Here is a 17,828-nt window from a genome sequence, read left to right as displayed (position 1 = left end):
GGTTTCAAGTGTGCAGAAGAGAATGCCTAGAGATTGGAATAGGATGTGGCTTTCAAGCTCATGACCATGTACTAGTTGCCTGCCTCATAACATTGGGAGAAGGAGGTTACAAGCCTCACCCTCTTTTCTGGGTGAGGTGGTAGGCATTACTGACCATTGTGAATAAGTTTTTTTCTCTCTGCCCTTGGGGTGACTCTTGTGATCCCACCAGCATGGTTCTTAAAGGACACCATTTCCAACATTTTCTCTCAGGTCTTTTCTCTCTGCAGCCCCCTCCTGCCACTGGGACAGAAGCCATTTTCCTTCTTCTTATGAAATAAATCCTGCTTTGCAAACTGGAGTTCTCTGCATGGAAACTTTCATGTTGGAGAAGAAACAGGTTGTTGCAGTGTTTTGCTTTGAATTCTCTGCAGCTCTAGCCTGCCTTGTCGTGGAGCAGGAGAAAGTCTGTGGGGGTGGACAGGCTAGAAGTGAGTGTTGGAGCTGCCCAGCCAGCCTGGCCCTGGAGCATCTTGCAGCAGGCCAGGGGTGTGGGAGAAGTCACTGGGAATTCAGGTGAGGTGACGAGGTGGGTGTATTGTGGAGTGGGGGACTCAAGGCATGCAGGCTGAGACCAAAGTGTGGCCTGCAGAACGGGCCAAGCCCTGGAATGGCTAGTGGGTGCACTGCCTGCTGAGGGAGTGGGACCACTGGCTAAGCCTGACTGGCTCCCAGCAGCAGCTGGTGGATGGAGTGGCAGTGCTCATGGGATAGAGGCGCGCTTGCACTGCTCACCAAGCCTGGCCTGGATAAGCAAGTGGGGCAGCCTCGGGCATTTGTTAGAGGTGCACCCTCCCCAGAGCACAATTGGGTCTGGCCATGAAGGCAACGACTATAGTCCTGTGACAGCAGGGACACCAGCCATGATGACTTGGCAATGAACCAGATGGCAGGCAGACAGCGGGCACAGAGTGCATCAGCTTGGCCTTGGAATAGCTGCTGCTGGGCACCTTGAGTCCTAAGGTTGCTGCCATAAAGAGCATTTAAAAGGAGATGTTGCAACAATATGTATGTTGTAAAACTTCAATTTCATATTATCAATGATAAATACTTAGAAAATGCTACAAGTTATTCCTTACGGAGTATCATTAACTATATCATGCATAGATTTCTGTTTCACAGTGTTCCTCATCAAGAACACATTACCAAGCATATAACCATCTTGCATGCTAATATAAAATCTAGAAGATAGAGAACATAAGATCCTCTGTTAGCTTGGAGCAACATAACAGTGCATTAGATTTTACCCTTGATATAATGGTTACATGTTTTAGATTTTGTGTCAGGGCTTTATTTAATCAGGTGCAAACATTGTTCATAGAATACAAGAGGTTATGTATTTTTAAGTTCACATTTAGAAAATATTGTTCTCACTTAAAGTTAAGGTATAGAGCTCTGTAGTTGAATATTCATTGTTTTTGGAGGGCTCTAGAGGTTCTAGCAAGTACCTGAACAAGTTTTGCAAGTAACTTGTTTTGTTTGGTTTGTAAGTAGTTGTTACTTAGTTTACTTGTACACTCTCCCTCTGGTTTAGGGGTGGGTGTGACTGAAGCATACAAAAGAGAAAAGAAAAAGCTTAAAGCTTGGAAAAACTAGTTTCAAGCAGAGGAAGAGGGAGGATGAGGGAGAAGTGGTTGTGGCCACTCAGATTCTCAGTGAGGAAAGCTAGCTAGGGAACTTCAGACAGAGGAGGGTGAAGGAAGGAGTGAGATGTGAGAAGTAGGTGGAGCTCAGTGTGACTAAGAGAGAAGGGAGAGGGTGGAGGGAAATATTGATTATTGATCAGATTGTATAATATTGCTTTACAGGCAGCTGGCTTATGCTGTAGGCACAAGGAATATCCAAGTGGCTGCAAAAGCCCAGAGCTGAGCTGATCCTAACCCAGAAGCCAGGAACTTCTTCCAGGTTTTCTATGTTGGTAAGATTTCCAAGGCTTTGGACCATCCACCACTGCTTTCCCAGGCCACAAGCAGGGAGCTGGATGGGAAGTGGGGCCAGTAGGGCAGGAACCATTGCTCAAATGGGATCCCTGCTAGTGTAAGGCAAGGACTTTTAGGCACTAGGCTCCCATGCCAGACACAAATGATAGATTTCTATAATGACAAACTGCAAGGATGAATACAGGTTGCATTCATGTGAGGTGTTGAAACTGCAGATTGCATATAGCCCCAGGAACGAAATCAGAGACATACAAAACCAGTCTTAGATACCAGCATATAGGAGGCAGTCAAAGCTTGTATAAGTTTCTAAAACACAGGAAGAAATATAGAATATGTTACATAAACCCTCACAAGATTTAGTTTAATTTTTATTGGAAAGGAGTATATACATAGAGCAGAGACAGAGAGGAAGGTCTTCCGTCAGATGATTTTCTCCCCAAGCGGCCACAATGGACAGTGCTGTGCCAATCTGAAGCCAGGAGCTTCTTCCAGGTCTCCCATATGGGTGCAGGGTCCCAAGGCCTTGGGCTGTCCTCGACTGCTTTCCCAGGCCACAGGCAGGGAGCTGGATGGAAAGCAGGGCCACTGGGATTAGAACCACCACCCATATGGGATCCTGGAGCACAAGGCGAGGACCTTAAACACTAGGCTTTGGAGCCAGGAAAAGTTGCAATCATTCATGAGATTATGAGAGGATTTTCTGAAATACTTAGGAGTAAGATGTTTCTAATCAGGGCCCAGAGAAGTAGCCTAATTGCTTAGGTCCTTTCCTTGTATGCGCTGGGATCCCATATGAGCACCAAATCTCATCACAGCTACCCTACTTCCCATGTTTTTTTGTTGTTGTTGTTTTTTGGTTTTTGGTTTTTTTTTTTTTTCACCTGTGGCTGGGACAGTGCTGAGGATGGCCCAAAGCCCTGAGACCCTGTATCCACGTGGAGACTGGGAAGAGTATCCGGGCTTTTGGCTTCAGACTGGCACAGCTCCGGCCATTGTGGCCACTTGGAGATTGAATCAGCAGAAGGAAGATCTTCCCCTCTGTCTTCCACTCTGTTTATCTGACTTTCCAGAAAAATATTTTAAAATCCCTACAAAAAAGCTATTTATAAAGCAAAAACCACAAGAAACACATATGGAAACCAAGTTACAAAAATACATATCTAGGGGTGGGGGAAATCCCAGTACCTATGAAACTAATACAATGTAATTAATAAATAAAAAAAGTTAAAAAGAAAAAGAAAAATTACATATCTAGTGCTTAACATAGGAAATATAAATATGCTAAATCTACATATAACATTGCATGTTTTTTTTCCCTAGATTGAATCCTGACAAGCCCTCTTCTCTCTTTGTTTCTCACAAATTGTTGCGAATGTGTAATCAGGAGATTAAACACAGAAAGGAAATTGTAGCAGAATTGTCAAGTTATAAGCCATGAAACTATCAATATACACTAATGGTGCTTTTGTGGAAAACCAAAGTAAAACAGAGGAGAGATTAGAGCAAGATTGTTGGGACAGAGATCAATATACGAGGTCAAATTAGTATGTACTAATAAGAGGAACACTATGAAAATAAAAAAATACGGATCAGGAAATGAACATGGCTAAGATAAGTGAGATTTAAAACATTATATTACATTTTAAAATATTCTTCAGTTCTGCATTTTAAAACATCAAATGAGCTAATGGAGAAAAATGGCAATATAAAGAAGAAAAGTCCCAGAGTCTGTTGAGCATTCAGTGAGGTGAATCTGCAAACACTTGTCATTTATATTTGGGTTGCCAAACTTGAACATGAAGCAGGGAGGGAAGGAGAGGCCAGTAGGTGGACTGATGTGAGAGGCCACAGCAGCCCCTGCTGTCAGAAGGCTCAAGCTGCTAGAGAGGAGACCCCTTCCAGCCTGAGGTGAAGCCCCGCCCTCACTCCCCCCTCCATCCCTCCACTGTCCCTATACTCTTTGTGATGCTGATTGGCTTCGGATATCTGACATCATGCATAGTTAAGGTCTGTGGGAGCTGTCCAATCAGGCACGCCCAAGAAGCCCTGTGGCACCAGGTGGGAGATTGTTGTGGGGTGCCACCATAGGCATTTTGCTGTGTTGCTGGTGGAGAGGCACAGGTGGCTGAGGCAGTGCTGCCCTGTGAGCTCCCTCCCCGCAGGAGCCTCTGCAGGACCCCCAACTCTGTCAGAAGCTGGGAAGGGTGAGTGTGTGAGAGCATCTCCTGAGGCCCAGGGGCCCCCGGGCGGGGGCCAGGTGGGGGACCTTGGGGTCCTCACTCTGCAGCACTGACTTTGAACACTAGGACTCCCAGTTGAACCCATTGTGCAGTGAGGAGGGGGGAGTGCCCAGGGACAGTTCAACCTTCATGTTGGGCAGGATTTTCTTTTTCTTTATGTAAAGGTATGTTTTGAGTTGAGCCACAGCATCTCGAGCCCCCAGCTCAGTCCTCAGTGAAGCTCCTCCTAAGGGTCTGGGGCAGTTTTCTTGTTGCTGACACCAGAGCAGCACAGACTCCTGCAGTTAGAACAAACAGCCTTGTTTTCCTGGGAGTTTTGCTGCAAGGTTGAGGGGCACATGTGGTGCTGGTGTTGTGCTTGGCAGAGGCCTGGGGTGGCACAGTGACCTTGTAGACAAGCCAAGGGAGTGCACGGGGACTCCCGCAAAGGGGCTTCTCTGGAAGAACCTGATGAAGGAGATGTTAAGGCAGCACTACTGATTTATCCTGATGGTTTCTGGCATGTTGTCACCTATTCTTTTAAGTCCTACCAGTTGGGATTAAATATCCCCATGCATTGTAGAGGGAATAAGTCAGGTTCAGCAGAGAGCATTAAGGCAGGGAATAAATCTGTGAATATCCAGAACTCTTGCCCCAATGCCAAGTGCTGCTCTCTGTCCTGAAAGATCACAAAAGGAGTCACTATTTCCTCCAAGATACAATTCAGTAAGTTGTATTTTGTTTGTGTTTTTTTTTTCTGAGTCACAATAGAAGATTTAACTCTTAGGAGCACTGTCAACTATGAACAATAGGCTTGGGAGAAAAGCAGTGAATGCCCACCTGACACAGCACAGGAAGGCATCACTGCCCTGTGTGGGTGTGTGTGACAGTGGTTAAGATGACTTGGGATTACTACAAGATAGAGTAGCGGTTAAAGTCCTCGCCTTGCACGCACTGAGATTCCACATGGGTGCCGGTTCTAATCCCAGCAGCCGCGCTTCCTTTCCAACTCCCTGCTTGTGGTCTGGGAAAGCAGTAGAGGTCAACCCAAAACCTTGTAACCCTGAAGCCTTGTGGCAAACCCGCAAGTATTGCTGGTAGCCTGGCTTCTGATTAGCTCAGCTCCAGCCATTGCGGCCTCTTGGGGAGTGAATCATTGGATGGAAGATCTTCCTCTCTGTCTCTCCTCCTCTCTATTTCTGACTTTGCATTCAAATATATAAAATCTTAAAAAGAAAAAAAAAAAAAGATGACACTTTGAGTCCTATGTCTCCACTAGAATGCCTGGGTTTCAGTTCTGTACAAATACAGTGTATAGCTACTGCCCATGCTTGGAGGCAGCAGACAGTGGCTTGGGTACCAGTGTTAAGAACCTGACTTATTTTCAGTCATGTGGCTGTTGCAGCCATGTGGGAAGTCAGAGTGGATGAAAAAGTCTGCTCCGACAATAACATAAACACTAAATTAATCTTCAAAAGCCTTCGTACATCTCCTTTTTGCTGATTTAAGGCATGTATTTCATGAGAATGTCCTCAACTTGGTTCCCCCTTTAAAATAGTTACATGGTCCTCACTACATTCTTTTTATTTTTCTGAGGTTCGAAAAACTTTGTAATAAACAGGTATGACTAACTGATCCTCTCACTCACTCTTTCTTCCTGAAAGATAGCAGTAGAATGGGGGTTGCTATTCAGAGTGGCAGCTGATGCCCTAAAATTGGAGGGTATCTATTGTGTTGTGTATCTTTTATCTAGCTATCCCCTTGGAGCACTAATATTTTCTTTACCCATCCAGAGCTCCATTCCTTCATGACATATTAATATCATCTAAGAAATGATTGATGCAGTCTGAGTTCTCTCAGCCTTGGCTACCTAGGGAGTAAAACTTTGGCAAAGGCCCACGTAAATTCTAAGACACAGCAGTTTCATTTTGTAGCCACAAGTTGGTTTAGTCAGAGGATAATTTGTACCACCAAAAAGTCTTGTTGAAGTTAAAACTTTGGTAGCCTAGAGTATTTGTGACTGATTTCATAAGTTCTTTCAGTAAATATTTGCAGTGTCCAATTCGGGTGGCAGAAAGGGTAATTAAAGTTGTGAATGTATTTGATTTAGTAAATAGTGTCATTTGTGCTCAGTATCTGGGACAATAGTCTTCTTTGAGTTTTATTTTTATTGGAAAGCAGATACACAGAGAGGAGGAGAGACAGAGAGGAATATCTTTCGTCCTTTGATTCACTGCCCAAGTTGCCACAGCACCTGTGTATAGAGATTGAGCTTGACCCTGAAGCCTCTATTAATTGCAGATATTGAAATAATTCAATTGTGTTGTGATTAGTTTTTGATGGCAATTTGGTATTAAGCAAACCTAGCACATCTGGTGTTAAAAAAAAAAAAATCAGAGGCCACAGCTTTCACTTGATCTTAAATGTGTGGTTGCATCAAAGAGCTAAATGCTGGAGCAGACACTGCAGGCTGTGAGGAGTTCCCAGGTCCACACTGTCACATTTCTTGCTGCTTAGGATTCCCTCCATCAGTGCAGTGACACCCCCCCCCCCCGGGCACTGTGTCCTCAGTAAGAGTGATCCCCAAGGCCTGGGAAAGTGGGGAAGCTGCTGAGTGTGGGTCTCCCTGTGAAGTGTAAGCAGGCTGCTTCCCAGAGCTCATTCTCTGTCATGTCCTGGTGCTTTGATTTCCAGTTTGCTCACTTAGGCAGGTATGGTGTGCCCTGATTGGAATGTTACACTTTTACTCTCTTGCATGGAATCAGTGTTCATGCAATGGTCTTGGTGAAAGAAAACTAAATTCTTGACAACTTGATTTTCTGTGAAGTTTTCAGTGAGAGTGTAAACAGTATAAACTGCATACTCATCTAGAAAAAAGCCTTTGTCAATTCAGGTCTCAGTCTCTTTGATCTTCCATCCCCAGAAGTGACTGAATCCTAGTACTGTCTGGTAATTAATGTTTGTGATTTCTTAAACTGAATTATTTAAATTGATATGCTGTGGCAAATAAATTTTTAAAATATTTCTTGTTTATTTTGTTTTTTTAATGTTTTTGCTTGTTTTATTTTTTTATGCTAAATGAGTGTTCAAGTAAGAGACAGGGCCCGATGAAGTTGCCCGGTGAGGTTGCCAGAGCTCCTGGCTTAGGATTGGTGCAGCTCCTGACAGTGTGGTCACTTGTCAAATGAATCAGTGGAGTGGAAATATTTCTGTTTCCCTTCCTCTCTCTCTGTATATGTCTGACTTTTCAATGAAAATAAATAAATCTTTTTTAGAATAATAAGAGACAGAGCTTTTTTACCCACTGGCTCCCTATCCAGATGGCTAAAATAACCAGTGCTGCACCAAGCTGAGTCCAGGAGCCTGCAGCTTCCTCCAGGTCTTGCATGTGGGTGATCAGGGACCAGGCACTTGGATGATCTTCCACTGCTTTTTCCAGGAGATTCACAGAGAGCTGGGCTGGAAGTGGAACAGCTCATTCCATATGGGATGCTGGTGTTGCAGTTCGTAGCTTTACATATTATACTGCAATGCTAGGCTTTGCTTTATGTTTTGATATGATGACAGTATTTTTCTTGCTTTTTATTTCTCATATGCTAATTCATTGCAAGTGTTTTGCATACGGGAAAATTTATGTTACAGATAGTGGATAAATTCTGATGGTGTATGAAGCATGGGCAGTGTAGAAGGATTACAGTCTAACATTTCCTCCATTTACACATATTTTGAGTTTCTCTAGAATTTGGCTTGACTTTTTCTTCATGTAGTGCTTAGTGAGATCTCTAATCACATTGCTAAGTAGCAGTTACCACAGGCTCAGTAGCTGCACTGTTGTGTTAACTCATACTCATTGCTGTCATTGAGTGTTCACTTTCCTTTGCCTTTCTCTGAGATTTTCCTTTGAAGAATGCACTGCTCTATTTAGAATCATGGGGAAGAAGCATGTGGTCCTCAGTATTGAGTGTGAAAAGCTGCACCAAACAGCCATACCAATTCTTGTTTTGAAATTATTTTTTTCTCATCATTTTTAAAATAATTATTGTTAGTATAATTCATTTATAGAAGTCATGAAGAAAGAGTGATTGCTGGTTAACTCCTTAAAGTTCTGAAAATTGTGACATGTTCAAGGCAAAGACAGGAGCGAAGAAATGTGTTTCCTTTTTAGCAGGTGCGAAGACTCGCATACTTGAGAAATTTCTTGCTTGCATCCAGAGAGTGAGATTGTAGCAAGATGGAATTTGTTGTAGAGCAATAACGCAAACACAGGAAATCCAGTGTAGGGTGAGCGTCTCCAAAGCAGTTTCTCATCCACTGATACTAGATGTCCACATCTCCTCATTTTAACTGAATATGTTAGTTGGTGCATATTCTGTTCTCTATTAAGAGACCAAGAATGTATCTCCTAAATTTTTGCTTGAGTAGTTTTCCTAGATTCTGTTAAGTAAATTTGAAGATAATCTAAATCCAATTGTAAATAGCCCCGCCTCAGTTGTTTAGAAATTCAGGTATGCTCCCAATTTCTTGAGAAGTTCAGGTATGGTGTTAACTGTTTTCACCTATGCTGTATGTAATTTTTGCCATTCTTTTTACTTAGTATCAAGAGCAACAATTTTGTTCATTTTGGGCAGTATGCTTTTGAATATAGATTTATATGTTAAAAGGTATCAGAATGGAGAAGGTGAATGTTTATACCATCATTTGGTGTCAGTCTTCTTTGAATGACCCAGCATCTAAGATCACATTGTACTTTTTATTTCATTTCTCTATTGTTTGTTGAAAAGCATGTGAGAGACATCAGTTGCAATGTGATGTTCACTTTCTGATGTAGTTCCCTGCTCATGTACTTGGAAGATAGAATAAAATGTCCCAGTTCCTTGGACACCTGCACCCCTGTGGAGCATCAGAATGGAGTTCAGGCTCCTGGTTTTGACCTGGACCTTGCTGCCTCTTGCGGCCACATGGGGAGTAAACAAGTAGAGGGAAGATCTCAGTCTGTCTGACTCTTGCTGTGTAATTTTCACATTTAAGCAAATAAATGAATTGCTTTTCAATAATCAAAAAGGAGGGGCTTAGGAAAATCGCAGGGCCTATGGAAATTTATCATAACATAATAATAAGAAAAGCTAAAAAGGAAATAAAATTAAGATTACATTTTCTTGGAAATAAAGAAACTAGCATGATAATCTAGTTGCTACAGTCCTAATCTTGCATGTGTCAGGATCCCATAAGGGCACAAGTTCTTGTCCCGGCTGCTCCAATTACTATCCAGCTCTCTGCTTGTGACCTGGGAAAAAGTAGAGGAGAGCCCAAAGTCTTAAGACCCTGCATGTGCATGAGAGACCCAGAAGAAGCTCTTGGCTCCTGGCTTCAGATCAGCTCAACTCTGGTTGTCATGGCCAAGTGGGCAGTGAACCAGTGGATAGGAGATGTTTCTCTCTGGTCTTTCTGTAAATCTGAATTCTCAGTGAAAATGAATAAATACTTTACAAAATGAAAATACAATAAAAGAATTTAAAAAGTATTAAATGTATTTTATACTGTAGAGATTGGGACAATTTAAATTTTTTAGATATTGTTACTGTGATGGGATGATTCTGATTTATAAAGTTCTACAGATTTTTGATCAACATGTACTTGAATACTATCGCAAGGTACAGTGCAGTATTTGTGTACATGTACAGCCTAAGTTGAGTAAACCAGGTGCCCAGGCTTTCTATGTATCTTTGCTTTTACAGCATACAGCATGCTCCCTTCCAGTTTCCTGAATCAGCTTATCCTGTTGTGAACTGTAGTCACCACACACTGGGATGGGACACTGGATCTTGTTCCTTCTGTCTCACTTTCTTTGCTACCTGTTCTACCTCCTTCCTTTCCCCAGGCCTCACTCTTCTCAGTTTGTAATAATCACCCCTCAACGTGCAGCTGTGAATTTTGGACTTATATATATATAACACGTTAGATCTATTTGTACATTTTTCTGATTTTATCATATCCAGTTTCCTCTCTTTTGTAGCAAGTAACAATATTTTATTTTTAATGGCTGCATACAGTTGTGGTGTTCATTAGGTTTCATTATTAAGAAAATGAGGGAAAAGAATTCAAAAGCAAACAAAGTTGAGTCTCTGGATTCCTATTTCTGTGCATTTTATTTCCTTTTGTTATTTACTTTCATGGGGAAAATATTAAATTGAATAACCATGAAAAGTTGGCATTATTATTTGATTGTGTATCTTGAAGAAAATATATCAATATACCTCCAATTGAGTTATCTTTGAAATTTTGGTTTGTTCAACTTATATATGTACGTTATTAAATGAAGCATTTTACTACATGTTTTCAGTAAGATGGTTTTAATAATGCTTTCCTTCATCCTGCTTGTGTGAAGTATTTGGTGTGTTGATTTGCATTTGTTGCCCCATTTTCTACATCCTCTGGTTAGATGCACTTTGATTATCATGTGTGCATATATTGGTGTTGAATTCACTTTATGTGTATTATGTAAGGAATTTTACCTTTGTTTTTATTAAGCATACTGGTTTATGATTTTTATTAACTAGATTTATGGTTAAGAAGGTACTTTAGAAGAAACATTAAAAACAAATACACGGATGATTACTAATGCTACAATGGAGATTGTATTTTGACTGAGCAAATACATTTTGTTTCTCAGTTTAAAACACGGTCAAATGTAATTTAAGTCATCCACTGTTGATTCAGTCTAGTTTTGGAATCTAAATATTGTTAGGCGCACAGTAAGTTTGGAACTGTTTTTTTTCCTTTTTAGTGTTTTACAATAGTTCTAGAAAATTTGGTGTTGATTTGGTATAATTTAGTAGTGGAAACACCTGGTGTTGACATTTGGTTTGAAGAGATTGTGTTTCTGATTCATTGTTACTGTTGGCTTTGTCAGCTTTTAGTGTCTTTCTGATGCACTTTTGTAAGGTAATACTAAGTATCCAAAATGATTTACAACTTATTTGTTTATAATTACTGTTGGTAATCCCTAGTGATCAATTGTATTTCTTTTATTTTTTTTCTTTTTTTTTCCCAGTAAAGATCAATTTTATCAGTATGAAAGGTAGAATTATAGAGAAAGAGGGAGAGTTAGAAAGTGAGATCTCCATTTGTTTTATCCCTCTCCACGTGACCGTAATGGCTAAAGCAGGATCAAGTTGAAAGCAGGCGTCAGTGGATTTTTCCAGTTCTCCCGCATCAGCACAGGGACTCAAGCCTTTGGGTCATCCTCTGAATTCCAACATGCATTAGCAGGGACCTGGATGAGAAATGAAGCAGCCAGGACTTGGAGTGGCATCCACATTGGATGGTCACATCACATCCGGTGGCAGAACCCACTTGGTCCAGATAGCCCTGATCCATTATACTACTTCTTCTTTTTTTTGCTCTCTTTATTGTTGACAATCCTTACATAATTATGGCAGAAAAGTTCAAGGGCTACAGGAAAGTGGGTAAGAGTATTATTTCCACAATTTTTTTTCTCTATCTGGGTTAAAGGATGAGATTCACCTATACTTCTGTGAGAGCAGTTTTAATATGTTCCATTTCTGCTTTTATGTACTTCAATCTACCTTTTTTCTTTCTTTTTTCAGATTTATTTTAAAGATTTATTTTTCTTTATTGCAAAGTCAGGTATATATATATAGAAAGAGTAGGAGAAACAGAAATATTTTCCTTTCCGATGATTCACTCCCAAGTTACTGCAATGGCCCATGCTGTCCCAATGCAAAGTTAGGAGCAGAGCGCTCTTCTGGGTCTCCCACACACGTCCAGGGTCCCAAGGCTTTGGGCTATCCTGACTGCTTTCTCAGGCCTCAGACAAGGAGCTGGATGGGAAGTGGTACTGCTGGAATTAGAACCGGCATCCATATGTAATCCCGGTGCCTTCGAGGTGAGCACTTTAGCTGCTAGGCCACAACGCCCAAGATTTATTTTCTTTTCATTGGAAACTCAGAGATACCCAGAGGAGGAGAGAGAGGAAGATCTTCCATCCTTTGATTCACTCCCCAAGAGACCACAGCAGCCTGAGCAGCTCTGATCCAAAACCAGAAGCCAGGAGCTTCTTCTGGTTCTCTCACACCGTTCCAGGGTTCCAAGACTTTGATCCATTTTTCACTGCTTTCCCAGCCCACAAGCAGGGAGATGGATGTGAATAAGGGCTGCCAGGATCAGAACCAGTGCCCATATGGTATCTTGACTCTTGCAACACGAGGACTTTAGCTGCTAGTCCACCATGCAGGGCCCTGCTTTTTCTAAATCTAGGCTTATTAATTTTGTCTTTTCAAAGAATCAGTATTTCCATTGTCTTCAGTATTGCCTAATCTGCTTTATTCATTTCTTCACCAATCTTTAATTCTAATTTCCTTTTACTACTCCTAGATGGTTTTTAATTTTCTTGGGCCTTTGAGATCATTACTTAAGTTGCCTATTTGACTTTTTGTTGTTGCTGTTGTTCTTTTAATTGTTAGGCATCTAAAGTCATAACCTTTGGTTTCTCTATTCCTCTGATAGTGGGTTCTTTCTCATTGGCAGGAAGAAGTATAGTTGAAAATTTGTCATAAACTATACTATAGAATGTGTCTTGAATCAAGTTAATTAATATCTTGCATTTCTAATTGTTGAAAGTTGAAGAGCAAGGTGATATTAGATTTGGTTTCTGCTGAGGTCACTCCCTGGCCGACTCACAGCCCCCATCTTGCTATACCCTCATGTGGTGTTTCCTCTGTCCATGCGCATCCTTTTCTAAAGGAACCTAAGGCATTTTGAAACATTCAGTTACCACAGTTTCTGGTAATTACCTTCTTTAAAAAACATATTTGAAGAAAATTCAAGATTTGACCAAGGCAGGAAGACTTAGTGTTATTTGAAGTTAGAACTCATTTCTCCCCCCACCCCCCTCCTGCATCATGACCAGGTCAGGTGTGAACTGCCCTCCAGGCAATTGCAACTGAGAACACAGACCTCCACCTCCTGCTGACTGCCAGCAGATGACAGCTCTGCTTTTTCTGTGCCCAGTTGCCTGTTTGCCAGAATCAGGCTCAGGCTGAGTGGTGCTGAGAGGTATGGGCCCAGGCCCTGCCAAGGTGATGAGGCTCTTTATTGATCCTGAGGACACCTAGATCCCGTCTTCACCATATGCAGCGTCCACTGTGGGTGAATCTCTATCGAAGCAGCACATTTGCAGTGACTTTTATCAGAAATACTACAGGTATTAGGAAGAAGTCCACAGAGGACTGGTCTTTTCTTTTTCTGTTTTGAAATATATATTCTGTTAAAATGTATTTTTATTTGAAAGGCAGCATTACAGAGAAAGAAGCAGAGACAGATAGGGATCTTCCATCTGGTGGTTCCCTCCCTAACTGTCCTCATTAGCTGAAGGTGGCCGGTGCTAGTTAAGAGCTTGGAGTTTATCTTAGCTCTCCAACATAAGCACAGGTGCTCAAGGATTTGGACCATCCTTGCTTCTTTCCTAGCAATTAGCAGGGAGCTGGATTGTAAGCGGAGCAGCCCAAGTTGCAGCAGCACCCATATGGGATGATACTGATGGTGGATGCTTAGCCACAGGATGCTAGTGCCATCTTGTTGTGTGTTTTTGTTTTAGAGGCCAGGACAGAGAGCATGGAGAGAGATTATTGTCAGAAGCTGGTGCCCTACACAAATTCTTGTACCATATTAGATTAAGTTAAAACTGGGTAGTAAAGAGGCATGTATGGCAGTACAGCAAGATTATCAAGTGGTGTTAATACCCATATTATCTTTCAGGATTCCTAGCTCAGGATTTGGCTACTTTTAATTAGCAACTTCCTGGATAGACAGCAATAACATTCCACCAAACTGGGTTTCTAACTATCCCTATGGGAGCATCGATAGAATTCCTCATTTCTAGCTTTGGCCTGACTCATCTGTATACCTGACTTTCCAATAACAACAACAACAACAACAATAATAATAATAATAATAATAAATCTGTAAGAAAAAAGGAGTTCCTGCTTTCTAATTTTGGCTTGACTCAGCTTGGCTCTTGCAAATGTTTGTAGCATGAACCACCAGACGTAAGCTCTTTTTGCATTTCAAGTAAATAAATAATTGTTACTGGTTGAAAGTTATGTGTTAAATCTAAGTATTCAACATAACTGAGATGTGTACTTGAACTTCACATTTCAGTGTTGCCCTGGTGTGGACTTGTGCAGGCAGCTGTAATGGAATTGGGCATGGTGCTTGCATTCAAACCAGGCACTCTGGGTTGTGTTGATCCCAAGCAGAAAGTTTACCGCTATGATCGACTCCAATAGGTTTTAGAAGGTAAAAATATTTGAAAATTGATGGTGATGATGGTCATAATTGAAGGACGATGAGTTTAATTTATAAATTATCTGGTGAGCTTTTAAGTGATTTTTGACATTGTGAAAGAATGCAATAAATCATTTCAAAATTTTCAAGTGTATTTTACTATGTCAAACTCCAATCCACAGTAAACATGGTTTTCCTCTATAGGGTACTTTGCATTTGAATATAAGTGTAACCATAAGGGATGGTCACACATCAGTGACATGAATTATAGTGATTGTTTCAGGTCCAGAGTTTTTGGGGAAAGGGAACATTAATGTGATTGTCTTTTGAAGAAAGGGTTACAAAACGAGTACTTTTTAAAAAAATCTGTGGTCAAACACCAATAGTACTTGGGAATATTTTCAGTAGTAATGATTCAAAAAGCCTAACCTTTGGGGCTTGCATTGTGGTGTTGTGTGTTATATCACTGCTGGTCATACTGCATAGAATATTGCAGTGCCAAGGGATAAAGCAAACCCTGGAGCCCATGGGTGTATCATAAAATTAAAAATACCCTGCCACTCTACCAAACTTGCATCTGTTTTAGCAGCCTCTGTATTGAGTCTCTTGGTTTTTCTATGCATAGGATCATATCATCTGCAAATAGTGAAAGATTGACAACTTCATGTCCCATTTCAATTTTTTTGGTTTCTTTTTCTTATCTAATAGCCTCTGTGAGTACTTGTGGTAGTATGTTGAATAGCAGTTGTGATAGTGGGCACCCTTGTCTTGTTCCAGATCTCTGTGTAAAGGGTTCCAATTTTCCCCCATTCAGTATGATGCTGGGTATTTCATATATTGCTCCTCATGTGTTGTGGGTATTTCCTTCCATGCCTACCTTGTTTAGAGTTTTTAGCATGAAGTGATGTTGGATTTGTTGAAAGCCTTTTCTGCATCTATTGATACTATTATATGACTTTTGTTCTTCAGTGTTTGGATGTGGTGTATTACACTTATGGATTTACAAATATTGAACCATCACAGCATTCCTGGGATGAATCCTACTTGATCCGGATGAATGATCTCTTTGTTTTTTTGAATTCCATTAGCTAGGATTTTGTTGAGGATCTTAGCAGCAGTGTTCATCAGGGAGATCAGTCTGTAGTTTTCCTTCTCTGTTAATTCTCTATCCGGTTTTGGGATTAAGGTGATGTTGGCATTATAGAATGAGTTTGGAAGGGTTGTGGAAGGGTAGTGGCTTTTCATTGGAGGGGATGATATTCTTCCAGCTCTACTTCAGGCCAGGGATGGTTTCCCAATGACACTGTTGAATGTGTCTGGACAATAAGATGCTGGAATCTGCATGGTCTATGCCCGCAATGAAGGAATCATGACTGGATATGATCTGTACTACTGTAACAATATGGACGAGTTCAATATGGGGGGGAGTTTTCCAGAGGGGTGGGGGAATCCCAGATCCTATGAAACTGTGTCATAAAAAGAAATAAGTTAATGAAATGCAAAAAATACATTAAAAGTAAAGATATAGAGGGAAAAAAGAAGTAGAATGCCCAAATATGTATAAAAATGCCAGTTGTAGAAGTGTCTGCGAAGTTCTCTTAATTGAATTTAAAATGTAATTCTTTATTACAAAAATATATCCACACATCTACTTAAAATATGTTGTTCTAGATGCAGTATGTTTCTTTGTAAACATTTTTATAAATACTATGTATGTTTGAAAGTTAAATTGCAGAGAAAAGAAAGATGTTTCATCACTGGGTTGATTCATTCCAAGATGTCAGGGTCCTGCCATGCTTAGTCCAGCAACAGGAATCCATCTAGGTTTCCAAGGGGGTTCTTAGAACCCACCCACTGTCTTCCAGGCACAATAGCAGGATACTGCATTGGAAGTGTTACACAGCCAGTAGGCATAAAAAGGCATTTGGGTATCAGATATGATCTATCCCAAACTGCAGCCCAGCTTCCTTTATCAGGACATTCACTCATTCGAATCTGATGATTTTCTCTTGCTGTTGCCTAATGTAACTATTTAATGAGGGAAAATAAAAAGAGTTCTCAAACTATGTTGCTGTCATATTTATGGATGTCCTATGGGCTGAGGCAAATGAAATGGCAAAGTCAAGTGTTGTTGAGGGTTTAGGAACTGGGAAGTGTCATTGAAGACTTGGGAACTTTCTTTTTTTTTTTTTAATTATTTATTATTTAACTTCATTAATTACATTGTATTATGTGACACAGTTACATAGATACTTGGGTTCTCCCCACCCCTCCCCAAACCCTCCCACCATGGTGGATTCCTCCACCTTGTTGCATAACCACAGCTCAAGTTCAGTTGAGATTCCCCCATTGCAAGCGTATACCAAACATAGAGTCCAGCATCTTATTGTCCAGTCAAGTTCAACGGCTTCTTAGGTATACCCTCTCTGGTCTGAAGACAGAGCCAGCAGAGTATCATCCCAGTCAATTGAAAGCTCCAACATACCATCAGCAAAAATTTACATCATTATGGAATTAATTGACATAGTAATGAGTAACCAATATGTTAAAGATAAATGCGAGTTAGACTTGGGAACTTTCATTTGGAACAATTACTAGAAAACTTTATAGATTAAATACTATATTCAATTTTCATATATAGTTATAGACAGAATTACTTTGAATGTAGAAATATTGAAATACTTAACACCATCCAGTTATTTTTCTGAAACATGCATTTTTGAGACAATATGGTTATCTATGGTATTTTGTAATTTGAATAATAGTTGTTGAAAAAATAAGTTAGTGCTTTGCAGTAACATTATGATTTGTTTAATTTGTTAGAAATTTTCATTGGATAGTCATATTTACAATAGCAGAGACAGAGAGATCTTCCATTTACTGCCTCACTCCCCAGATCACCACAGTGGTTGGAGCTGAACCAAACAGAAGCCAGGAGCCAGGAGCTTCTTGTGAGTCTCCCCAACGGGTGCAGTCTCAAAAGGTATAGGGCTGTGCTTGACTGCTTTCACAGGCCACAAGTAGGGTACTTGGTGGGAAATATAGCACTGAGAATATAAACCAGCATCCGTATGGTATCCTTGTTTGTGCAAGGTGAGGAATTTAGTCACTAGGCTACAGCACCAGTCCCAGTAACATTATTTTTAAATAAACAGCAATTGTTCGCATTAACGTAATGATTACTTGACTTTAATCACTGACGATTATTGAAATTATTGATACTGTATCAAGGATGCCTTCTTGTCACTTGTTAGTCACTATTCTTGCCGAGGAAAGCTGATGGCTTTTATTTTCCAGCCACTGTGTCTGCCTCCAAGTTGACGTT

At 40.7% G+C, this 17,828-nt stretch overlaps 1 protein-coding gene and 1 long non-coding RNA gene across 2 annotated transcripts in view; one reads left to right on the top strand and one right to left on the bottom strand.

Annotated features, from left to right (window-relative positions):
- The window catches only part of LOC101522773 (zinc finger protein 260-like), a 793,789-nt gene that overhangs the window by 455,093 nt on the left and 320,868 nt on the right, over positions 1-17,828 (bottom strand). The gene's annotated exons all lie outside the window — the stretch shown is intronic.
- The window catches only part of LOC131482749 (uncharacterized), a 145,117-nt gene that overhangs the window by 102,733 nt on the left and 24,556 nt on the right, over positions 1-17,828 (top strand). The window lies entirely within an intron of this gene.

The sequence above is a fragment of the Ochotona princeps genome, chromosome 20, assembly GCF_030435755.1.
Source record: "Ochotona princeps isolate mOchPri1 chromosome 20, mOchPri1.hap1, whole genome shotgun sequence".
NCBI classification, from domain to species: Eukaryota; Metazoa; Chordata; class Mammalia; order Lagomorpha; family Ochotonidae; genus Ochotona; species Ochotona princeps.
Note: the sequence above shows the minus strand (reverse complement) of the source record. Positions and strands in the feature narration are given on the sequence as shown.